General features: G+C 38.8%; 1 non-coding gene across 1 annotated transcript; it reads left to right on the top strand.

The window, feature by feature from the left end:
• The first annotated feature begins 3,225 nt into the window (after positions 1 to 3,225).
• LOC112429223 (small nucleolar RNA SNORA40) lies at positions 3,226 to 3,353 on the top strand. Its single transcript, XR_003021390.1, has one exon. It is a non-coding gene; the product is annotated as a small nucleolar RNA SNORA40 (small nucleolar RNA).
• Positions 3,354 to 15,179: the final 11,826 nt, after the last annotated feature.

The following is a 15,179-nucleotide window of genomic DNA, read 5'->3' as shown; positions in this document are numbered from 1 at the left end:
GCACTGGTAAAGCTTCAGGAGGTTTGAATAAGGATAGCCATGATAACAAGGTTCAAATTTTTTTTTTTTTTTCTGAGACGGAGTATTGCTCTGTCACCCAGGCTGGAGTGCAATGGTGCTATCTTGGCTCACTGCACCCTCCACCTCCTGAGTTCAAACGATTCTCCTGCCTTAACCTCCCTAGTAGCTGGGATTACAGGTGCGCGCCACCATGCCCAGCTAATTTTTTGCACTTTTAGTAGAGACAGGGTTTTGCCATGCTGGCCAGGCTCATCTCGAACTCCTGACCTCGTGATCCTCCCACCTCAGCCTCCAAAGTGCTGGGATTACAGGCATGAGCCACCATGCCTGGCCTTGAGGTTCAATTTTTAAAAATAAGTTTTAAAAAAAGAAAATGTCTTTATTTTTACCAATGTAGTTCCTACTTCTATGGCTTTTATTTCAAAGTGTAATCCAAATTTCCATCTGACATTTTTCTCCTTTAGTCCGAAGAACCTTTTTTGACATTTCTTTCAGTGCAAGTTTGTGGTGCTGAATTCTTCTAACTTTTGTTTATTTTAAAATGTCTTAATTTCAACATCATTTTAAAAAAATGTGCACTGGTTATAGAATTCTAGATTGACATGTTATCTTTTCTTTCAGTATTTTTAAGATAGAATTTCAATGTCTTCTGGCTTGCATTGTTGTCTTTTTTGTAAGAAATACAATACTTTTTATTTATGTTTTCCTTCTATTTGTGGTGTATTATACTTAGTGTTTTGTTGCTTTTTAAGGTTTCTCAGACCCAGAGTAGTGGTTCATGTCTGTAATGCCAGCACTCTGGGAGGCCAAGGCGGACAGATCACTTGAAGCCAGGAGTTTTTGAGACCAGCCTGACCAACATGGTGAAACCTCATCTCTACTAAAAATACACACACACACACACACACACACACACACACACACAAAATTAACTGGGCATGGTGGCTCATGCCTGTAATCCTATCTACTTGGGAGACTGAGGCATAAAAATTGCTTGAGCTCAGGAGGTGGAGGTTGCAGTGACCCGAGATTGTCCCACTGCATTCAGCCTGGGTGGACAGAGTGAGGCTGTCTTGAAGAAAAAAAAAAAAAAAAGAAAAAGAAAAACGAGTGTGCTTTTTATCATTTTTATTTCAGAGACGGCAGTTATGCGAGTTCTTTATTGTTGTGTATATGTTCAATCTGCTTGTAATTTCTCGAATGCTTAGGATCTAAGAGTTGATATTTCCAGCAACTTTGGAAAATGTGGGGCTATTTCTTCAAATGCATTTTCTATCTCAATGTCTTTCTCCTTTCTTCCTAGGAGTCCAATTACATGTATGTGAGAACGTTGGATATTTCCCCACTGTCTTTAAGACTGTCATTATTTAATATTTCAGCACTTTTATTCTATGTGCTTCATTTTTGTTATTTCTTAACGTGATTTCCTCAGCTTTTCTGATATTGTTTCCACAGTATCCAATTTACTAATTAGTTAAGTGGTTAACTAATTTTAGATATTTTAGGTTTTAAGGTCTGGAATTTCCATGTAAACATTTTCTACAATTACCATTTCTCTACTGAGATTCCCCATCATCTATTCAGTCATTAAGCTCATTAGTTCCTTTATATTTGTCTGCTAATTCCAACTCCTTTGTCATTTCTGGGTCTATAATTAATGACTTTCAAAAAATTCATTAGTTATTGGTCACTTTTTACATCTAGTAATTAAAATGAAAATTATGGTGGATATCACTTTATCAAAAGCCAATTTTTTTTTTTACGAGTGATGGTTTGGTTTTTTTGGTAGACCGTTTACTAACAGTTGGGCTTCATTTTCCAATGGTCTATAAAAGCTTTGTAAAGGTGGATATAAAGTCAGTCTTGGCTAGGCGTGGTGGCTCATTCCTGTAATCCCAGAACTTTGGGAGGCCAAGGTGGGTGGATTACGAGGTCAAGAGATTGGATACAAAAATTAGCTGTGCATGGTGGTGCCCACCTGTAGTCCCAGCTACTCAGAAGGCTGAAGCAGGAGAATCACTTGAACCCAGGAGGCAGAGGTTGCAGTGAGCCAAGATCGCACCATTGCACTCAAGCCTGGGCAACAAGCGCGAGATTCCGTCTAAAAACAAAAACAAAAACAAAAGAGAAAAAAAGTCAGTCTTATATGTCTGGAGTAGATAGACGCACTTCTACTGCACTCCGCGGTCTCAGATAAATGCCTGGTTTTTCAGTGAGGTCTCTGGTGCTGCTTGGTATTCCTCCAAGAACTTGAGGAGAAAGCTACGTACATTTCCATGGTTGCTTCTCAGCACCACTTCTTCCTGTACTTTTCCCTTTCCTGTACATGCAGCCTGTCTGCCAGCCTTGAACTCTGATTTCTGACTACCCGTCTCAGTGAGATCGCTCTTCTCTGCGTGGACAGCACATCTCCGCATTATTTCTAGAAAGTGCCTCCAGGCAAAAGGCTAGAGCTATCAGGAAGCTCACTTTATGTGTTTTCATTCTTTCAAGTATGACAGCCCTATAGTGCCTGTGTTTCATTTTTATGGTTGTTTATGGTGGAAATGTCATTCTGATGATAACAGTTACTCTGTAAGAGAAATGCAAGTTGTTCTTGATAATATTTTACTTTGCATTGTAGTTATTCTTGTATATGTCTTATCTTTTTTATGAGACCAGAAGCACCCTGAGGGCAGAGTCCATGCATTCTTTATCATTGTTTTTACTCCAGAGCATTCTACGCAGCCTATGTGCTATTTATTATAATTATTTAATTTGATTAAATATTTAATAAGTAAATCTTTAGAATAAATAAATAAAATGAATAAAACAAGCACTTTATGAACTTTAGGAATAATTTCAAAGGCCACAAAATCCATTACACAGACCTGTTTTCTTTGACTCATCAGTTATTTTGTTTTCTGCAGCAGTCACAAGAATACCTAAGTTCCTCATACTACCTTCTTCCCCTGCTGATTCACAAATTTATTAAAATCAGAAAGCATGTGAAAAACTGAGAAACAGGAGAAAACAATCACTGACTGCCATTTGGTAATAGTAGTAATTATTAGGAGTCAATTCGAACATTCCTTTTTATCTTTTGAGTTGCTTTGCTGGTTGTCATTCTCTATAGCTACTAAAAAGTCCAGCTAGAATTTATTTTCTTGGTCACACAGGCAAAGATAATGTTTGGAGTTCAGCGGTCAAAAAAACCCTAATGACTGCACTTATGTATGTTTTTGTTTAACTTGTGGACAAAGACTTATGGATAGGTGCAAAAAATAAGTCCTCTTTTGCAACCTGGAACTCATTGTTCAGTGTGAGTTTTGATACATGTAAGAAGGGATATTATGATACCTGAGACAGTTAACTAATGGGAGTATTGATAACTAGAGAGGTTGGTTCCAGGCCAGGCTCAGTGACTCATGCTTTCAATCCTCACACTTTGGGAGACTGAGGTTGGAGGATTGCTTGAAGCCAAGAGTTCAAGACCAGCTTGGGCAAGAAAGTAACACCTTATCTCCACGAAAAATTAAAAATTAGCTGGATATAGGGGCATGTGCCTGTAGTTGCAGCTACTCAGGAAGGGGAGGCTGAGGCAGGAGGATTGACTCCAGGAGTTGGAGGCTGCACTGAGCTTTGATGGCACCACTTACTCCAGCCTGGGCAACAAAGACAGACCCTGACTCTTAATTTTAAAAAGGTTGATTCTAGGACTGTAGAATAGATAGTTTAAAAGCATGGGATATGAGGGAAATCCTCAGCTGTATTAATTTTGTATTCCAATTTTATGTTGACTTGATACATAAGATGGCATTTGGTTTTAAAAGCTTTTATCTTGAGAACATGTTGTCTGGAGTTAAAGGTATCAGCATATTCCACACATCTGTACTATTCTTGAGTATGATCGCTTAGGGCATCAAATTGAGAACCAGGCAGATCCACCTATACTAAAAATGACCCTAAAGTAAGTTGGTTGAAGAAATTAGACGCCAAAGATTCTTGATTTTTCCGTAGGTGAATTTTGAAGTCTTCATCAGTATACCCATGTAAAAAGGAGATGATAGAAACCAAAATAAAATAATTATGGGTTGACAGGACAACTGGATTAAAATAAGCATCAGTTTCATTAAAAAGGGCTAACTTGAGGATAAATCTTTTGAAGATAAATTTTGACATCCGTTCTTTAGAGGATCTAAAGTGACCTTGATGGAGAGTGAAAGAAATCACAACATGGAATTCCTCAAATAAAAATTTATTAACTTTAAATACTTTTGCCTAATGTTACACATACACAATTAAAAACAAAAACAAAAACAAAAACAAAAAAAAGTGTACTCTTTACACTGTAGAAAGAAAGAAGAAAGAAAGAAAAAGAAAGAAAGAAAGAAAAAGAAAGAGAAAGAAAGAAAGAAGGAAAGAAAGAAAAGACAGAAAGAAAAGAAAGAAAAGAAAGAAAGAAAAGAAGGGAGAAAGGGAAGGCAGGGAAGGAAGGGAAAGAAGGAAGGAAGGAAGGAGAAAGAAAGAGACTGGGTGCGGTGACTCTCACCTGTAATCCCAGCACTTTGGGAGGCCCAGGCGGGCGGATCACAAGGTCAGGAGATCGAGACCACCCTGGCTAACACGGTGAAACCCTGTCTCTACTGAAAATACAAAAAATAAGCCGGGTGTGGTGGCGGGTGCCTGTAGTCCCAGCTACTCGGGAGGCTGAGGCCAGAGAATGGTGTGAACCCTGGAGACGGAGTTTGCAGTGAGCCGAGATCATGCCACTGCACTTCTGGGTGACAGAGCGAGACTCTGTTAAAAAGAAAAAAAAAAAAAAGAAGAAGGAGGAGGAGGAGGAGAAGGAGAAGTAGAAGAAAAGGAAGGAAGGAAGGAAGGAAGGAAGGAAGGAAGGAAGGAAGGAAGGAAGGAAGGAAGGAAGGAAGGAAGGAAGGAAGGAAGAAAGGAAACCCTGATGAAGCCACACCTGTTTAGGGCACAAGAGGACACACGTGTTCCATGTAATAATGGTCGAAGCAAGAGTCGGCCTCACATGAACACAGATATTTTCCTTTAAGCTAGAAGATGAACTTTATTTTCGTTTTTTAAGATTCTAGAGGTAATTTATGGATGAGAAGCTAGAAATAAAGGTTGTAGCATCATATGACATCATTTCTAGAAAACGACTGAGCTTGCCAGCAAGGAATTGCCCTAGTGATTTTTAAATGATTCCAGTTAATTGAGTTATTGAGACATTTTTTTCTCTGTGATTTTCTCCCTCATCTACTTGAGCATTTTGCTAATTCTCATACTTGAGTAATTCCTAAAGTCTCTCATGTAAACTTGGAGATCACGATAATTCACATGTTCCCCAGCTTACCTGGATCCTCCAATTGGCTTCTTAGTCAACCCTTGTCGACTTCCCTGTAAATCCCAGACAGAAATTGTCCTTTATACCTGATAACCTCCTGAATCCAAAAGCTACATTTTGCACTGCCTACCAAAATCTTTCACTGGATACCTGGAGAACATTTTCCTTTATGTGTCCATTGTGAACCAAACGAGAACAAACACCACATTGTCTTCTCTTTTGCCCTTTTTACCCATTCTGCAAACTACCCTATATGACAGCTTTGTAGAACTGAAACTCAAAAATTGCTCTGACCCTTTTTCATCCTCTTTGCCCTCACAGCCTAGTCAATTTTCTAAAGATTCTCTGCTACATGTCCTGGATATCCATCCTGGACATCTGATGGATCCTGGTGTCTCTTCCTGTCACTAATCTTGCATGTGACTTCCATTTTGTAGGATTGATACTTTTTAACTTCGGTAATTATGTCATTTTCTGTTTTTAAAATTCCAATAAAAACTTCAGTGCATTTCTGTCATTAAATACAAGCACCTTAGTCCAACATTTAATGGTTTTCAGTGTTCTCCCTTAAAACAGGGCTATCCCTTTTTCCTTTTTCTCCACTGTTTCTCCAATGTTTCTTGTGCTATAACCAAAGTGAACTCTAAGCAGGTTCCTAAATATCTGTTCAACTTTCCCAGCCCTGTGCCATGGTTACTGCTCTTCTGTGCACCAGACATGCTCTCCCTTTTCCTCCTTCCTTTTATATCAACCTGCTAACATCTCACCCAGTCTTTAAAACTGCCTATTTTTTCTAAAGTCTTTAGTGACAAGTACAGCTAGATACACTTTTTCACCCTTCTTTGAAATTCTGTGTTCCATTACTAGTACTTCTACAAGGATTCTTGTTCATTTAGACAAATATTTACTGATACTTTATATCGATGGCTGTGCTTTTATTATTTGTGTACTTTTATTGTGATTTTCTGAGCTTAGTTGATGATACCTTTATGAAGAAATGTATTAGATTTTACTCATGTTTTAATGTCTGACTTATAGCTGTTATCACAGTAGATGTGGCACTGTAGTTATTGCAAGTCTTGTCTCTCAAGGATAAAACCTTATCTTGGGATCCTTCAAAATGGCAAGATGTTAATTCTTACCACATTCAATTGCATTGTCCACTGTGCCCTGCCATCATATTCACATTTCACTCAATACCCATGGTCTGCATCAATCTGGAATCATGCATTCTGCCATCTGTCCCTTTCCTTGAAAGTCCTGCTGACTGCAAAACAGCTGAGATTTATTAATAGGTTAATTAGTTACTTCTCCCCTAGTTAAAACTATTGGTATTTAACAGGAACTTGGCCTAGATAAGGGGTGACTCAACTCTAGAGAATTTCTGACTGGCTGGTGGACTGATAGGGGTGATATTTTGGGGCTGGAACAGTTTTCAATGCCTGGTAAGTGGCTGACAAGTTTATCTGTGTCTGAGAGATAACACAGGAGATTCCCGTAAACATGTGCCCATGCACTCACTCACAAATGTACCAGGGCCCTGCAATCCTGTGAACGCCAGGTTCCTAAGAACAGTGGTAAGGCTCACCTACCTTTGTTCCTCAGGGAGCCAATGAGGGCCCAGCCATTGTGTGAGTCTGGATTCGTAGGAGATCACGTTTTATTCCAAATCACATCCTCACTTTTGTCTTGGTCTGAATGGAAACATTAGGGGAAACACAGAGGAAAATCAGAAAGGAATTTCCAGCAACTAGTGGGAATATTAATATTTTAAGATCCCATCTCTACCTTTAATGGTAAGTTTACCTCTGTCTCTAGATTTTACTCCCCCTTTCCCTGGATGCATAATAACAACGGAGTGTCTTTATAACAATAGAATATTTATCCATGAGTTGGGGGAATAATTGAACCCTCACTATTGTGCTATGAAAGACTGAGTGCATTCCTGCTCTAAAACCTGATGAAATCTACTCTTCCAAGAAAAACCAAAGGCAGGTTCCAATAAAACATCTTTTCACTAGTGCTTCTCTTTTTATAGATGTGGAGTGGTACTGATGGTGGTGTCTCATCCATTCTTTGTATTTCACATAAATGCACTGAATAAAACAATGCAGTTTTCTTTATTTCTCTACATACACAAATACACATGCAGACACTCATGTTTTGGCAATTAAAAATACATTATTTTTGATAATTTGGTGACAGAGGTCAGCAAGTTAACTTAGAAAATATAGAAAACTTTTCTTTTAGACCTGTTAAATAGCATTTTCTATGAAAATAACATTGCAGTAAATTGATATGCTAGGTAGGAAATGACAAGCATTCCTTTCTAATAGGTCACTGCATATCTGAGAGATACATCTGATGGGCTCACCTGGTTTTGCCATAGTCCTCAATCTTGGATCAGTTTTATTGACACTAAAAATTGTAAGGTTAATGAGTGATAGATAAAAAATTGTATGCCAATAATCACTTAGATGAATGATTTTTTATAAATATTTCAGAAACTTACTACAAGTCTACAATTATAACTAAATGTTTCACTGAGAACCAAGTACACAAAAATATACCACATGAAAAGGAATTAAGCTAGCATTTTAATTGAATAATATAAATAAATACCAAGATTTACAAAGAATACAGGCATCCATACATATCTAGTTTTCATGTTAGTATAGCTTTGAAAATATTAGGAAAAGGTTTAGCAAAGTTACCAGTCTTATCAATATAAAGACAGTTTGGATTTTTGTTGAAAATGAAATCAAATGAAACAGAATTTAAATTATAAAAGAATGCAAACACACACCTGCATGAGTAATTCCATGAGAATTTAGATTTCAATAGTTTTGTACATCTTGTGAACGCAGATTCTTCATTTCCTCTCTTTCCACAAAAGAAAACGTATAAACTAAAATGGGGGTAAAATATGAAAAATAAGAAGGAGGTAAAGTAGAATCAAACAGATTATTTTTTTCATTCATTCATTCAACAGATATCTATTAAGTATCCACTATATACCTGAAATTTCATGTTTTATTATTGCAGTACCTATCATAAATTCCAATAACAAAGACTTCTAGATTATTATTTCTTTTTTAATTGAAGAAATGGTGATATGGTGTAGATCTGTGTCCCCACCAAATCTCATATTAAATTGTAATCCTCAATGTTGGAGGTGTGGCCTGATGAGAAGTGACTGGATCATAAGGGTGGATTTCTCACGAATGGTTTAGCACCATCCCCTTGGGCTGTCTTTTGCAATAGTGAGTTCTCGAGACATCTGGTGCTGAAAGTGTATGGCACCTCCCCTTTCACTCTTACTCCTGCTCTCACCATGTAAGATGCTTGCCCCTCATTTGCTTTCTGCCATGATTGGAATCTTCCTGAGGCCTCCCCACAAGCAGATGCTCTCATGCTTCCTGTACACCCTGTAGAACTGTGTGCCAAGGAAACCTCCTTTCTTTTAAATTACCCAGTCTCAGGTGTTTCTTTATAGCAGTGCAAGAATGACCTAACACAGAAAATTGGTACTGAGAAGTGGGGTATTGCTATAAAGATACCTGAAAATGGCCGGGCATAGTGGCTCACACCTGTTTTCCCAGCGCTTTGGGAGGCTGAGGCGGGCGGATCATGAGATCAGGAGATCGAGACCATCCTGGCTAATGCGGTGAAACCCCGTCTCTACTAAAAATACTTAAAAAAAAAAAAAAAAAAATTAGTAGGGCGTGATGGCAGGCTCCCGTAGTCCCAGCTACTCGGGAGGCTGAGGCAGGAGCACGGCGTGAACCTGGTAGGTGGAGCTTCCAGTGAGCCGAGATCACACCACTGCACTCCAGCCTGGGTGATAGACTCCTTCTCAAAAAAGGAAAGAAAGAAAGAAGGAAGGAGGGAGGGAGGGAGGGAGGGAAACAAAGAAAGAAAAGAAAAGAAAGAAGAAAGAAAGAAGAAAGAAAGAAAGAAAGAAAGAAAGAAAGAAAGAAAGAAAGAAAGAAAGAAAGAAAGAAAGAAAGGAGAAAAGAAAGAAAAGAAAAGAAAGAAAAAAGAGAAAGAAAGAAAGAGAAAGAAAGAAGGAAGTGAAGGAAGGAAAGAAAGAAAGAAGGAAGGAGGAAGGAAGGAAGGAAAGAAAGAAAGAAAGAGGAGAAAAGAAAGAAAAGAAAAGAAAAAAGAGAAAGAAAGAAAGAAACAGAAAGAAAGAAGGAAGTGAAGGAAGGAAGGAAAGAAAGAAAGAAAGAAAGAAAGAAAGAAAGAAAGAAAGAAAGAAAGAAAGAAAGAAAGAAAGAAAGAGGAAGGAAGGAAGGAAGGAAGGAGGGAAGGAAAGAAAAGAAAGAAAGAAAGAAAGAAAGAAAGAAGAGAGAGAGAGAGAGAGAAAGAAAGAAAGAAAGAAAGAAAGAAAGAAAGAAAGAAAGAAAGAAAGAAAGAAAGAAAGAAAATAATGAATAATGTCCGGCCGGGTGCGGTGGCTCAAGCCTGTAATCCCAGCACTTTGGAAGGCCGAGGTGGTGCATCACCTGAGGTCAGATGTTCAAGACCAGACTGGTCAACAAGGTGAAACCCCGTCTCTACTAAGTATACAAAAATTAGCTAGGTGTGGTGGCGGGCACCTGTAATCCCAGCTACTCAGGAGGCTGAGGCAGGAGCATCGCTTGAACCCCGGAGGCAGAGGTCGCAGTGAGCCAAGATTGCACTATTGTGCTCCAGCCTGGACAACAAGAGCAAAACTTCGTCTCAGAAAAAAAAAAAAAAAAGGCCAGTGTGGTGGCTCGCACCTGTGATCCCAGCACTTTGGGAGGTCAAGGCAGGCAGATCACGAGGTCACAACATCGAGACCAGCCTGACCAACATGGTGAAATCCCGTCTTTACTACAAATACAAAAATTAGCTGGGTGTGGTGGTGCACGCCTATAATCCCAACAACTCGGGAGGCTGAGGCAGGAGAATTGGTTGAACCCAGGAAGTGGAGTTTGCAGTGAGCTGAGATCATGTCACTGCACTCCAGCCTGGTGCTGGAGCAAGACTCCGTCTCAAAAAGAAAATAAAAGAAAATAATGTTGTGTCACATGGACGTAGGGAGGGGAACATCACACACTGGGGCATGTTGGGGGATGGGGGGCTATGGGAGGGATAGCATTAGGAGAAATATCTAATGTAGATGACAGGTTGATGGGTGTAGCAAACCACCATGGCATATGCATACCTATGTAACAAACCTGCACGTTCTGCACATGTATCCCAGAACTTTAAGTATAATTTAAAAAAAAAAAAAAATTTTTTTAAAGAAAGAAAATAATGTGTTGGCCTTGAACAACAGTCTAATGAATTTTGATTTGTTCAACAGCAGTAACAAATTAAGCTTATTTAAGAAAGATCAGTGTCACAAAAACTTGCAAGTTAGGTGTAAGAAGGAACATCTTCGAGCTTTACATTGCCTTACAGGGTATTTCAGAATATATTTGCTCACTGGCATGGTAATAACTTGTTTGGTGAAAAGTAAAAAGTTAAAAAATACTCAGTTTGACAAAGTTGGACAGATTTCTTAACTGCAGAACATTCTAGAACCTTAAGTTTTCAAATACACATTTTCACTTCTCCAATAAGGAAAAGTGTATGCACTGTTTTTATATTTGTTTGATCATGGGACACAGGAACACAGTTTGTGAAATGCTAGTCTAGGTTTTCATTGAAACTTTAAGATTACAAGGATCTTACAGGGTATATATCCACCTATTGGCCATTAACTCAACTCTGAGGTATCAATGCCAGATGTTCCTATGACCCTAATGGCAACTATTTGGTTTCTCCCAACACAGCCCTGTCCGTCTTTATGAAGATCTGATATTAGGTTGTTCTGTGTGTTATCTTCTCCAATTATAAATCATAGTTCTAGTTCTACGTTTATATATATATATATATACTTTGAGACTGAGTCTCACTCTGTCGCCAGGCTGGAGTGCAATGGCGTGATCTTGGCTCACTGCAACTTCCGCCTCCCAGGTTCAAGCAATTCTCTGCCTCAGCATCCTGAGTAGCTGAGATTACAGGTGACTGCCACCACACCTGGCTATTTTTTTTTTTTTTTTTTTTTTTGTATTTTTAGTAGAGACGGGGTTTCAGCATCTTGGCCAGGCTGGTCTTGAACTCCTGACCTCATGATCCACCCACCTCGGCCTCCCAAAGTGCTGGGATTACAGGCGTGAGCCACTGTGCCTGGCCCTATTAATATGTATATTTTTAAAGTCTTTGGTATATATTATTGAATTCATTTAATTCAGACTTCAGTTAAATAATTCTTATCAAAATGGTTGTCAGTAATAAGCTTTGGCCAAATAAATGAGTAGTAGCTGTGAACCCTGAAAATTTGAGACAAGTCTCAGTTAGTTTAGAAAGTTTATTCTGCCAAGGTTGAGGACACACCGTGACAGCCTCAGGAAGTCCTGAAGACATGTGCAAAGGTAGTTAGGGCACAGCTTAGTATTATACACTTAGAGAGACTTGAGACATCAATCAATATATGTAAGAAGTACATTTGTTCGGTCTGTAAAGGTGGGACTTTTTTTTTTTTTTTTTTCAATTTATTTATTTATTTATTTTAATTATTATTATTATACTTTAAGTTGTAGGGTACATGTGCATAACGTTGATGGGTGCAGCACACCAACAAGGCACAAGTATACATATGTAAGGTGGGACTTCTTGAAGCAAAGGCAGTAAGACTCCAAATGAAGCTGGGAGGCAGCTTCCAGGTCACAGATAGATGAGACACAAATGGTTACATTCTTTTGAGTTTCTGATTAGCCTTTCCAAAGGAGGCAGTCAGATATGCATCTATCTCAGTGAGCAGACAGATGACTTTGAATAGAAATGGGAGGTAGGTTTGCCCTAAGCGGTTCCAGGCTTGAGTTTTCCTTAGTGATTTTGGGGACAAGATATTTTCCTTTCACATAGCCTACTGGTCCGAACATATAGAGTGAACAGAAGTTCTCGGACTCTCTGCCATAAAAATGAAGTGGGAACTTCTCTTTTGCATTTGTATCATTACATATGTAGACACAGCCAGCAAGTTTCTTTCTAATGACTGCTGAAAAATTGAGCACCTCCCATTCCCAGATTTAAGGGGTCATGAAGGATACTCTGATTTAGCAATAATTTTATCCCTAAAATAGACTGTCACATGGCATCCAACTGTCGTTGGGCAAAATAGGTCATGGAGCAACGACTCCTTTAGCTGTTTTTGAGGTGGACTGTGGGATGCGGGTGTCACTCGCTGCAGGGCTCTGCCTTTGTATTCACATTTCTGGCCCCACAGGAGTTTCATAGATAACCTGATTTCACCTCTTTTTTCTCAGAGAGGTAGAATAATTACCCACTCTGTGCACCTGAAGTTACATTTCTGTTTAAGAATATGTCTTTGACACACAGAACATAGACAAACTGGGATGGAATTAGGCAATATCAGAAAGAGAATAATATGTAGCCACAGAAAAATAAACATTAACTTCATAAACTATGGCACTTTTTGATAACAATATTTTCAATTATCAGTGCATAATTTTCATTGAGATCGCAGTTACCATCTAAAATCCAGATAAGTGTTTTGTCATGAGCACAGTTTGTAAAAAGATTTATTTTGCAACCAAGGGGGTTTATATACATATAGAGAGAGTGACAGAGCCATATATTTCATTTTAATAAGAGTGAAGATAAAACACATATCTGGCAATTGCTTATCTTGAAATAGTCATCTAAGTAAAAATATTTAACAGCAATTTTTTGTTTGTGATATTTATATAATTCATGTTACATAATTTTATATATTATACATTGTTATACTTTATGTACTAAATATAATGTAATATATTGATGGAGATACTAAATATAATGTAATATATTGATGGTTTTATTTCTATACGGATGAGAGAAATCTAAAATTGAGTCAATCTATTTGTGTGAATGCATTAAATACTAAGGCAAATTTAAAGGGTAAAATAACAAAACATCGAATCTTCTAAAAATGTTATTAAAAGTTTGCAAATGCGGGAATGCACTATTAATGATTTTGTTTATTGGGATCTGAGCTATGTTCATTTATTATCAAATACTACTGCTTTTCTAAAAATAAAAAACTTTTTATAGTCAGCATAAAAGCAGAAATAAGTCAATTACTATAATGATGGAAATAGCTGGAAATGCAATGTACAATTTCATATTAAATCAAATTCAGAGTGTTTCTTGGCCTGGTTTGCTAATGCTTTCCGCAACCATAAAATTTGGCTGCAACAGAGCAATAGAATACTGGTGAGAAAACACTGGGTACCACTTTTTTAAAAGCAGAAAGGAAGAAGTCAAAGGAGTAAAAACCAATACATGCAAAGCAGCACATGTCCTCTAACAACTGAAGAAGCACAGCCATTTTGGATTAGAACCACGGTGCGTGGAAAGGAGTTTGTCATTTGTGTTCACATCCTCAGGGGCTGAAAGGTATCACCTGGCAAGTGTCCCGCCCGGGCGGGCAGAGGCGATGCTGCCTTTTTCCTGGCTGTGTGCCCACATCCACAGCCTGTTCCTGCTTCCCCTCCATGTTAGAGGGGATGGTTCCAGGAGGCCGCATTGCACATGTGAAAGCAAAACAAAACGAATGCCCTGCTCTTCTTCATGCAGCTCCCATATTCACTATGACAACCCAGAATTCCTTACCCTAATGATGGTGCAGGAGACTCGGGTTCTGGCCGGTCCTCTCTCCCCAGCAGCTCCTCCCTTCTCCGGCCTCTCTCTTGGCTGACGGAGTGATGGTTTCCTTCCATGAGAGACTCTGAGAAGAACGTGACTTTAAAATATTAGGTTTGTTTTTCCTCCTGTTCTCCTTGGATTTCTTTTCTTTCCTTTTTTTTTTTTTTTTTTTTTTTTTTTTAGACGGAGTCTCCCTCTGTAGCCCTGCCTGGAATGCAATGGCGTGATCTCGACTCACTGCAATCTCCCCCTCCCGGGTCCTGGTTCAAGCACATTCTCGTGCCTCAGCCTCCCGAGTAGCTGGGATTACAGGCATCGTGCCACCATGCCCAGCTAATTTTTGTATTTTTAGTAGAGATGGGGTTTGAACTCCTGACATCCGTGATCCTCCCGCCTCGGCCTCCCAAAGTGGTGGGATTACAGGTGTGAGCCACCACACTTGGCCAGGATTTCTTTCCTAAGAAAATAGAGAACCAAATATATATATATAGAGAGAGAGTGTGTGTGTATGTGTGTGTATACACACACTATGTATCTATACACACACACACACACACACACTTTTATGCTGACTATAAAAATTTCCGGCCAGACGTGGTGGCTCACGCCTGTAATCCCACCACTTTGGGAGGCTGAGGGGGGCAGATCACCTGAGGTCAGGAGACCAGCAACATGGCTGAACAGGATCTCTACTAAGAATACAAAAATTAGTCAAGTGTGGTGGCATGCACCTGTAATCCCAGCTACTTGGGAGGCTGAGACAGGAGAATCGCTTGAACCAAAGAGGCAGAGGTTGCAGTGAGCCGAGATCGTGCCACTGCACTCCACCCTAGGTGGCAGAGAAAAAAAAAAAAAAAAAATTCAATTTTTTTTTCAGAAAAGCAGTAGTATTTGATTTTCAATTAACATAGCTCACATCCAAATAAACAAATTCATTAATAGTGCATTCCTTCATTGGCACTCTTCTAGTAACCTTTTAAAACGATTCAATGTTATATTATTTTACTGTTTAAGTTTGCTCTAGAATTTATTGCATTCACACAAATAAATGTTCTTTTTTTCAGATTTCTCTCCTCCCTGTAGAAATAAAACCATGTTT

Source organism: Macaca nemestrina, chromosome 9 (assembly GCF_043159975.1).
Source record: "Macaca nemestrina isolate mMacNem1 chromosome 9, mMacNem.hap1, whole genome shotgun sequence".
Taxonomy (NCBI): Eukaryota; Metazoa; Chordata; class Mammalia; order Primates; family Cercopithecidae; genus Macaca; species Macaca nemestrina.
This window is presented reverse-complemented; position numbering and strand designations above follow the sequence as displayed.